Genomic DNA, 8,506 nt, shown 5'->3' on the forward strand with positions numbered 1-8,506 from the left:
TGCTGCTTGGCCTGCTGTGTTCATCCAGCCCTGCACCTAACTGTTAGGAATGGCAGGTTCTTGTCAGTTGGGTCTCATCAGATGGATGCTAAGTGAATGCTCCAAAGTTTGGGATTGAGAACTATTCCTGTTTCTAATTTAATCAATGACTTAGACTAGCCTGTAACTAAAAGCTGATAGTCCAATCATCTGACCACCAGATCAGCAGCACCACCCATTGATAGTGGTCAGCTCAGAAACTGCAGCGCCAGGATAAGGGTGCCTCAACTGCAAGGCACCTTTCAAGATGTATAAATATCTGAGGTCCCTGGCCTTATTTCAAAATGCCCATAGAAATGGGAAGTGCCTCTTAATTTGGTCACATAAATGGCTCAATTGCTCAGTGGGCAGCTGAGCTGAGAAGTTACCCATCACTGGCAAAATGACATGACTGCAGGACATTATTGCTCTCCCTTTCCAATACTTACCCTTACCATTTTGCTAGGCTTCCTGCCTCCAGTCCATTCCAGCAAGGAAATTCAGCCCTTAGTTCCAGGGTCCAACTACAACGTTTAAAAGACATTTGGATAAGTACATGAATAGGAAAAGTTTGGAGGGATATGGGCCAGGAGCAGGCAGATGGGATGAGTTTAGTTTCGGATTATGTTTGGCATGGACTGGTTGGACCGAAGGGTCTGTTTCCATGCTGTATGATTCTATGACTCTATAAACACAATATAAAAGTAAATTATATAAATATAAATTTATTGATTCCATCAAATTAAGGGAGACAGTAGGTTCTGATAAGCAGCTTGAGAAGTACAATCACATATCAACATAGGAACACGAATGTAACTTTTGATTACCTGAGTCATTTAGTTAGAACATGCTTAAGACAATGTTATAACTCCATCTACATGCCTTAACTTTTAAATACTCTTTCCTAACAAAAATTTAATAGGCTGAATTTTGATATTTTCAAATAGCTTACCTTTATAGGAAAATGTTCTAGATTTTCACAATCCTTTGGATGGACCACTTATGCACAAGAATAACTCATGGGTAATGACAGGGAAATGGCAGAAATACCGAATAATTACTTCAAGTCAGTACTTACCAAGGAGACTAATGGGTTGAGATAACGTTGGAAGATGAAATTAAATCAGGCATAAAAACAATTAGGATAAAATTTCGGGAATTAATTGATAAACTAATCAAACTTGGAGAAGATATTCATTAAAAAGGAATAAGACCAGAGGGCTGGTAAGCAGCTGATACAGTTCTGAAATCTTTAAAAAGAAATAGAGCAAATTCAGGTAGCAAAATCTCGACTGCAGAGACGATAGTGGAAGCTTTCCTCAAAGACATTATGCAAAACATTCCTACTTTAAGCCTACTTTAACAGACTAGTCAACATTGATTTTAAAAAACATAATGCTTAGTTAAACCTATTGAAATCTTCAAACAAGTGACAGAAACAGTAGACATAGGTCATGCAGTAAATGAAATATCTATATCAAAAGGGACTCAAAAAAAGTGTGTATAACTAAAGCGAAAATACATGGAGCTAGGGATAGATAGCAAGCTGGCTAAAATACAGAAAACAGTGAGGACGGGGGTTAGAGGAATTAATCAGGTGGGCAAAGCTTGTGCTTTGCAAGAACTGGGATCACTGTTGTTTCCTGCATCATTTAGACCCATGATTCAGGATTGCAGTTTCAAAATTTGGGCTTAACACCAAATCTGGGTCATGGTTGTAATGAGGAGAAATTCAACAATGCATAAGGTTTTAATATATTTGTAGAGTTGGGAGACTATAATTGGCAAATTAATAACATCACAGATAAGTGTTAGGTAGTGCATTTTGATGGGCAACATTAGGATACCATACATACCTTGGAAAATATAGGTTACGTGGGGTGTAAGGGCAAAGGGATGTGGTAGGTACAGATGCACAAATCACTATAAGTAGCAACATAGGTTAAAAATAGCAAACATGTCATTTCTGAAGAGATATAATTGAAAAATAGAGATTCTATTAAACTTGCTTCAAATCTTGTTTAATCTGCACTTGGAGTACAGTGAACAGTTGTGGTCTACAATAGAGGAGAGAAGAAGCCAAAAAGATTTATAAAGATGACAGAAGAATTGAGAAGTCATATGTGTCAGGTAGCATTGAACAAAGACTGAGGGGTGACCTGGCAGAGGATTTTGTGTCTATAAAGAGCTTAGATGTAATACTTCTACTCATAATCCAGTGGGTAGAGCTCTTGCCTCTGAATCTGAAGACCGTGAACTTAAGACCCACTCGAAAGGTTTGAATGGTAAAATCTAAGTTGATTCTCAGTGTGGTACTGAGGAGTGCTACCTTTTAGATATGGTGGTAAATCTACATTTAATCTTCCCTCTCAGGCGAACGTTACAGATTCCATGCCACAATTTAGAAACATAGCAGAGGAGATGGGCACATTGTCCTGTGCTATATTTACTCTCGTCGCTAACATAGATTACTTGTGTTTTTTTGTGGAAAATTATTGTGTGCAATTTGCCTTGCTTTGTTTCCTGCGTTTGTACAGTGAATGCAATTCAAAAAGTACTTAAATAAATACTAAATACTGCACGCGCTGAAAATTTAAAACAGACACAGAAAATGCTGGAGAAACTCAGCAGGTCTGGCAGCATATGTGGAGAGAGAAACTGATATAATGCTTTGAGTGGGGTATGACTCTTCTTCAGAACTTCAGTCTCTTATAACGAAGAAGAATCACATCGGACTTGAACAGTTAACTGTTAAACAATTAACTCTTAAACAGTTAACACTTAACTCTTGAACAGTTAACTGTTTCTCTCTCCACAGATGCTGACAGACCTGAGTCTGAGTTTCACCAGTATTCTCCTGTGTTTGGTTCAAAAATTACTTAACTGGCTGTAACAGGCTTTTCAATATTTTAAACCTGTCACAGGTGCTACATAAATGCAAGTCTTTATTCTCACCTCTCCGGCTAAATAAATATCTAAAAATCCAATTGGAAATTTAGAAGAAACATCCTTAAGCAGAGAATATGGGATACTCTGTAAGGAATAGTTGGGCGAATGGTGTAGAAGCATTTCAAGTGACACTGTGACATGGTCGAAAAAGAGGTAGGACTGGTAACTTGACTTTCTGGGACAGCGATTTTTTAGATGAGACAGAGGAGGAAGCAATAGACGTGGGGGAGTTATATTACTGGTTAGGAAGCATATCACAGCTGTGTTGATGGAGGACACCCTGGAGGGAGCTTGCAACAAGGCATTATGGGTAGAGCTCAGGAATAGAAAGGGTGCAATCACAATACTGGGATTATACTACAGACCTCCCAGCTGCCAGCGGGCGACAGAGGAAAAAATTTGGAGAGATGCGAAAACAACAGGGTTGTTGTAGTGGGTGATTTTAACTTGCCCACTACTGACTGAAACTCCCTCAGTGCCAATGGTTTGGATGGGGAGCAATTTGTTAGATGTGTCCTGGAGGGCTTTTTGAAATCATATGTGGATAGAGCAATGAGGAGGGGCCTGTACTGGACCTGGAGTCGGAAAATGAGCCCAGCCAGTTGATCAAAGTTTCACTGGGGGGGCATTTCGGGGAACAGTGACTCTAATTCCATAAGTCTTTGGATAATAACGGATAAGGGCAAAAGTGGACCTCGGATGAGGGTGTTAAACTGGGGGAGGGTCAACTATAATCGAATTAGGCAATAATTGGAGAATGTGGACTGGGAGTAGCTCCTCGAGGGTAAATCCATATCTAACATGTGGGAGTCTTTTAAGGACCAGTTGATCAGAGTGCAGGACAGGCATGTTCATGTGAAAATGAAGGACAGGAATAGCAGAATTCGGGAATCTTGGGTGACAGGGAAAAATATCAGCTTAGTCAAAAAGAAAGCATACCTTAGGTCTAGGCAACTAAAAACAGCCAAAGTCCTTGAAGAATGCAGAGAAAGTAGGAAGGAGCTCAAACAGGGAGTTCGGAGGGATAAAAGCAGCCAATGGCCAACAGGGTTATGAGAATTCCAAGGCATTTTATAATATATGTTAGGACCAAGAGGGTAGCTAGGGAAAGAGTAGGCCCACTCAAGAATAAAGGAGGCAGGTTAAGTGTAGAGCCAGAAGAAATGGGTGAGATCCTTAATGAGTACTTTATATAAGTATTCACCAAAGAGAGGGACATGAGGGGTGTTGAGGATGGGGAAAGATATGTGAATACTCTCTGGCAGGTCAACATAATGAAGGAGGAAGTGTTGGCGTCTTGAAATATACTAAAGTGGACCAGTCCTCAGGGCCAGACGGGATCGATCCCAGGATACTGTAGGAGGCATGGGAAGAAATATCTGGGACCTTAACAGATATCTTTGCATCCTCTTTGGCCTAGGGCATGGTTCCAGAGGACTGGAGAATGGCCAGTGTTTTTCCTTTGTTTTAGAAAGGAAACAGAGATGATCCAGGTAATTACAGGCTGGCTAGCATGATATCAGTACTAGGGAAGCTGTCAGAGAAGATGAGAGACAGGATTTATTTACATTTGGAAGTGAATGGACTTGTTAGTGATAGTCAGCATGAGTATGTGCAGGGAAGGTCGTGGCTCACCAACCTGATTGAGTTTTTTGAGGAGGTGACAAGCATGATTTATGAGGGAAGGGCAGTGGACTTTAGTAAGGCACTTGATAAGGTGCCCCATGGCAGGCTGGTAGAGAAGGTACAGTCACATGGGATCCGGGGTGAGCTGAATAGATGTACACAAAACTGGCTTGGTTATAGATGTCAGAGAGTAGCAGTGGTGTTGTATTTTACTGTATATTGTATTGAATTAACACACAGGACTGAAAAAGGAACAGTAAGTTAATTTAATGGGGATTGTCAAAGAGAGGCAGGAAAAATGTTGTTTGGAGAAGAGTCATTGACATGGACTAATTGGCCCAAATGATCTGTTTCCTTACAATATGTTATTTATAATACAAAGCTATAATCCTGATTTCAACCTTAAGGGGCACATACACATCCTAGGATTACTAAGGCAAAGTTTCTTCAAAATTCTTTCATTTTAAAATTATCTTAATTGGAAACTGTAAACTCATTAAAAATAAAGGTATGAAATACATTCAAAATGTGTGTGTGTGTGTCTGTGTGTTTGTGTGTATATGTGTCTGTCTGCATGTGTGTGTGTGACTGTGTGTGTCTGTGTGTGTATGTGTGTTTGTATGTGTGTCTGTGTGTGTTTGTGTGTAAATGTGTGTGTAATAATTTTTTTCCCTTAGATTTTACAAGAGCTATGCCTGTTAGATGACATTAGCTTGAAAATATTACAAATTTTTTCTGTTTCTTTGAATGGTTTGATATTTAACGATATCAACATGCATCCAGAGTCGAAGTGCAATAATTTTCATTGCAGTCAATAGTTAGCCTGCAGACACATATAAGTGACAGCATAAATAACTGACTGGTAATGTAGTTTATGATCTACCAGGTAATCAAGTTTACCACTGAGTGCTGAATAGCTGGAGGTAATAGACAGGGTACATGGAGAAAAGAAATGCCACAGTTTGCAAACAATTTCTGTCAGATTGAACTCATCATTCACACAATATTATAATTTCTGGATAGAATCCTAATACATAAAGTGGAATCTAGCTACATTGTGAATGGGGGTAAATCTGCCTTCAGGCCAGGATTAACCTTAATTTAAGCTTAAACTGTTAACTTCCTATACTTCCGAAATCATTAAACTGTCACATCTGTTTGAAATTCTGAGAATGAAAGAATTACATTTTAAAAAAGCACACAGATGGAAGACGTTTTGTTTTCAGAAAAACTTTGCATATCACTGTGCCTCCTTTCAGTAATAGAAGGAAATGTAAAAATAAGCTTTGCATCAGGGTAGGGATTTGTGCCCTGTGGAGCACAGGGCAAGAAAATTCTTGGTGAAGAGGACAGCCAACATTACTACAGTCTCTGGGGGATCTGATATATATTTATGGATCAATGAATGGCAGCTGTCAGAAAGGAGATTATAAAATGTGTAGGTGTTTGATTGACAAGCTCTTTATTTTAGTCTTAATAGAGCAACCTACAGTAGGGGTAATTTCATCTTTTGAAAGGCATTGATATTTGCGAGTGATAGTAGGAACTGCAGATGCTGGAGAATCTGAGATAACAAGGTGTAGAGCTGGATGAACACAGCAGGCCAAGCAGCATCAGAGGAGCAGGAAAGCTGACGTTTTGGGCCTAGACCCTTCTTCAGAAATGGCGGGGGGAAGGGGATTCTGAAGTAAATAGGGAGAGAGGGTGAGGCGGATAGAAGATGGATAAAGGAGAAGATAGGTGGAGAGGGGACAGACAGGTCAAAGAGGCGGGGATGGAGCCAGTAAAGGTGAGTGTAGATGGGGAGTTAGGGATCTTCCGAAGTTTTTGCCCTAAAGATTGTGGAAGCTCAGTCATTAAATAAGTTCAAGACAGACATTGATAGATTTCTATTCACCAGTGACATTAAGGGATAAGGGGATAGTGCAAGATCATGGCATTGATGTAATGATCTAGAATGGCAGAGCAGGCTCAAGGGGCAGAATGGCATACTTCTGTTTCTAAGTTCCTATAGCAAAGTGATGGAAGAGGCCAGCACTATCACATGGCAATTGCAAAGAAATAACCTGTTAATTGACGTTCACAGAGTCATAGAGTCAGACAGCATGGAAACAAAACTTTCAGTCCAACCAGTCCATGCCAACCATATCCCCAAACTAAACTCATCCCACCTGCCAGTGCTTGGCCCAAATCCCTCCAAACCTTTGGAATCTGCCATGGCCCCTCAGCACCTCATCTCACTACAGCCTTGGTTGAAACATGGACAAAATAAAATTAAATTGCAGAGTTTCTGTGAGTGTGACTGACCTTGACATTAATATTTGACCAAATGAGACATCAAGGAACCCCTGCAGTACTGGAGTCAGCAAGAAAACTCTCCATTGGTTGAAATCATAGCTAGCAGAAAGGAGGATAGTTATAATTGTGAAAGATCAATTATCTCATTCCAAAGACAACTCTGCAAGAGTTCCTCAGGGTAGTGCCCTCGGTCTGACTGTCCTCGCTAGCTTCATTAATGACATTCCTGCCATCATAATGTCAGAAAGTGGGGATGTTCACTGATGGTTGAACAATGCCCAGTGCCATTCAGCATAGTGGCTCAGTGGCTAGCACTGCTGCCTCACTGTGCCAAGGACCCTGGTTGGATTCCAACCTTGGGTGACTGTGTGGAGTTTGCACATTCTCCCCTTGCCTGCATGGGTTTCCTTCCACAGTACAAAGATGTGCAGGCTAAGTGGATTAGCCACAGGAAATATAGGGTTACAGGGATAGGGTAAGGGGGCGTGGGTTTGGGTGTGTTGCTGGTCATAGGGTTGGTGTGGACTCAATGGCCACGCTGTAAGAATTCTATGATTCAAAATTCCTCAGAATCTGAAGCATTCTGCATTCATATGCAGCAAGATGTTGGACATCATCATAAGAGATTATCTTCAACTGGAGAGAATCCAGCCACTGCCCCTCGTTGTTCAATGACATCAACATCACTGAATCTCCCACTATCAACATCCTGGGGGTTAACATTGACCAGAAACTGAACTGAACCGGTCAGATAAGTGCTGTGCCTACAACACGGATCAAAGACTAGGAATGCTGCAGTGCGTATTTCACCTCCTATTTTCCTAATATCCATTCACCATCTATAAGATACAAGTCAGCAATGTGATGGAATATTCTCCATTTGCCTTGATGAGTCCAGTTCTGACAGCATCCAATAAGTTTGACATTATCCAGCCCATTTCATTTGAACTCCTTTCATCACCTCTTCTACTCTTTTTATCACTGATGCACAGTGGCAGCAGTGTGCACCATCCACCAAGTCCACAGCAGCAACTTGCCAGTGGTTTCCAAACCCATGAAATCTATCAACACCATTTAGGGCATCCCATCCATCCCAACCTTCAACATTCGCCCCCTCCACCGGCAACAAAACACTGTGGAAGCCGGAAACGAAAGTAACAGATAGTGTGGGAAATACTCAGCAGTCAGGCAAGGTCGATGGTGAAAGAGAAAGAGAGCTAACAGGCTGAATCATTAGGTCCCAATGAGATAGGCACGGAGGCAGGTAGTTATTGGTATCCATGCTTCTGGCCAGCATCCCAATTTGCCAGCTCTATCTACTTCCGTGCCATCACCTGGCAGCAATTGTCTAGCAAGATGGGGCAGATTGCCAATGGATTACCTGCCAACATTGGAATAGAGCTTACTGAACTTGTTAAAGGCCAAATAATGCTTCTTGTCAAAGGCTGACTAGAATTTTCAGATCGCAGGAGGCATTGGGGAAGTGTAAATTTGCCTGGAGTTGCTCTTCCAGTGATAGGCCAGGGAACCAGTGCTCCAGACAGGCTTAGAGGCCCTGTTTCTCCTGCTCCCAGCTGTAGCCAAAGGGCAGCCCATTGTGCAATTCTGTGGCCTT

Source organism: Rhincodon typus, chromosome 8 (genome assembly GCF_021869965.1).
Source record: "Rhincodon typus isolate 14 chromosome 8, sRhiTyp1.1, whole genome shotgun sequence".
Lineage (NCBI taxonomy): Eukaryota > Metazoa > Chordata > Chondrichthyes > Orectolobiformes > Rhincodontidae > Rhincodon > Rhincodon typus.